A 2,859-nucleotide genomic window follows, 5' to 3' on the forward strand; every position below is an offset into this window, starting at 1 on the left:
CCGGTATAAAAGTACAACTTCGTTACTCAACACCCTGAAAGTGACTACATGTATGTGTGTATTTGAAATCAAAAATGACAAACTTATCAGCTTCCTTATTGTATTAGTTAGAAAGGAGTGCCTTACAGATGCGTCAATTGAACAGTTGTTGGTCAAAATTGTTTAAGGCACATACATGTATTCATTAAAATGAATAAAAGATATGTTTCCTTCTTTAAAAAGCTGATGATCCCACACTTTTATCTTTGTTTTAGGCATTATTAAATACCAAACAGTCATGTGGTCTCTTGTGGAGATTTTCTCGTTGGAAATCATACCACATCTTCTTTTCTATGAAGTTAAAACATTAGTAAAATGCTATCATTAATCAAGTTAGAGTTAGAACAATTACAATCAAAATCAGTCTTCTATTTTTAATGTTATGGATTGTTGGCATTTTACGCCCTAGCAGCACAACAAAAGTTATATCGATACAAGGATCATGACGTTGATGATACTTCTGTACAATTGCTGTGCGATGTATTTTCTCCACGTCAGTTGTGATAAATATATGTCTTACAAGTGGGATGTGCGATCATCAGTTGTTGAGATTTACCCCGAATTAGAACATTCACTTATCAAAACACCTTCATGTGTATTACATCAATTTTGTTACTGATCTTAGCATCAGAATTTTTAGCAAAAATGTTTTAAAAACAACGTCGTAAGCAAAATATTTTAGACACAAATCTCTTGACTTTTTTAGGCAATGAGCCAACGTTTAAAAAGTTAAACAAAGCAGTATAATTCAATTTTTTTTCTTCTTATGTAGTGGCTATAATGTTGGCTAAACGTAAGGTTATTGTGAAGAAGTCACGACTCCAAAACGCGTATCAAAGACATTAACTATTTGAAGTACTATTCTTACGTGAGTGTGACGTTTATTTTAATAGTCAGTATATTTCACGAGAAAGATAATTTTGGGCGTTGGCATTAGCTACAAGTAGTTTGTTCTCGGCAGACTACTTCACTCTATTGAGCGTATAGCAGCGTAAAAAATCAATCGGGTTACAGTTAATGTCAGCAAGTGCAAAGACTTGTTTTTGCATTTCTATCATAAGATTATCTGTTGTTCGTTTATTAAATCATAATACAGGTTCTTGAACTTTTAGAAATTTTAATTGGCAACTACGAATCGTGTTCATCTTACTTCTTTCAATCGAATATGCCCTAATTTTGATTGCTATGCTCATGTGATTGTCCCAAGTTAGATAACCAAAAAAACATTAAACACATCATAGGCTCACCAAAAGAGAAATTTAAGAACAATACAAAATGATCACATATAAATTCCGGTATAAAAGTACAACTTTGTTACTCAACACACTGAAAGTGACTATGTATGTATTTGAAATCAAAAATTAGAAATTGCTCAGCTTTCTTATTGTATTAGTTAGAAAGGACTGCCTTAAATATGCGTCAATTGAACAATTGTTGGTCAAAATCGTTTCAGAAACATACATGTATTCATTTAAAATGAATAAAAGATATGTTTCCTTCTTTTAAAAGCTGATGATCCCACACTTTTTATCTTTGTTATAGATATTATCAAATACCAAACAGTCAGGTGGTCTCTTGTGAGAAGTTTTCTCATTGACAATTATACCACATCTTAATATAGTTTGAACTTTGATATTTCCCGTGTATTTAGTTTAAACATTATTTAAATGTTATCATTAATCAAGTTAGAACAAGAACAATTACAATGAAAATCAGTCTGCTATTTTTAATGTAATGGATTGTTGGCATTTTACGCCTTAGCAGCACAACAAAAGTTATATCGATACAAGGATCATGACGTTAATGATACTTCTGTACAGTTGCTGTGCGGTGTATTAACTCTACATGCAGAAGTGATAATTACTGTCTTACAATCGGGATGTATGATCATCAGTTGTAGAGATATCCTTCGAAATAGGACATTCATTTATCAAAACACCTTCATGTTTATTACATCAATTTTGTTACTGATATTATCATCAGTATTTATAGTAGAAATATTTTTAAAATAACGTCGAATAATTTCCTGTATTAAATATTTCAACAAACACCTTTGAGACAATGACCGAGCGTTCAATTCAGTTAAACATAGCAGTATTACTTAAAATTGAGAATGGAAATGGGGAATGTGTCAAAGAGACAACAACCCGACCATAGAAAAAACAGCAGCAGAAGGTCACTAACAGGTCTGCAATGTAGCGAGACATTCCCGCACCCGGAGGCGTCCTTCAGCTGGCCCCTAAACAAATATATACTAGTTCAGTGATAATGAACGCCATACTAATTTCCAAATTGTACACAAGAAACTAAAATTAAAAAAATACAAGACTAACAAAGACATTCTTTTCTTATTTAGTAGTCCTTATGGCGATGTTTTATACAACTATGTGGTATATACGGTCATTGGGAAGTATTTGAAACGCTAAAACACGCATCGAAGACAATAAATATAATTATTGTTGTCTTTATTGGAGTGTGACGTTAATTCTTATAACCCTATGTTATTTGATGAACAATGTCAGTCGTAAATTAAATCATTTGAGTTTTATTTTTTTCATGAAATATTCAAAATTTTAGCAATACCTTGACTATGCCATCTGTAAATATTCCAATGTATACGACTGAGTGTATATTGACCCCTAATCAATTGCACAATGGCATGCTTCTGTATGTCCACAGCTTACCTAATTGATTATTTAATCAAAACTACAGAATTTGATTCTCATTGTTAGGCGACTGTCATTTTGACAAGTTTCCCTCACCAACTAATATTTGTTCAAAATTCCTGAGATACTTTTTTTCTATATTCGTTATGATTTA

This window comes from Mytilus edulis, chromosome 9 (assembly GCF_963676685.1).
Source record: "Mytilus edulis chromosome 9, xbMytEdul2.2, whole genome shotgun sequence".
Taxonomy (NCBI): Eukaryota; Metazoa; Mollusca; class Bivalvia; order Mytilida; family Mytilidae; genus Mytilus; species Mytilus edulis.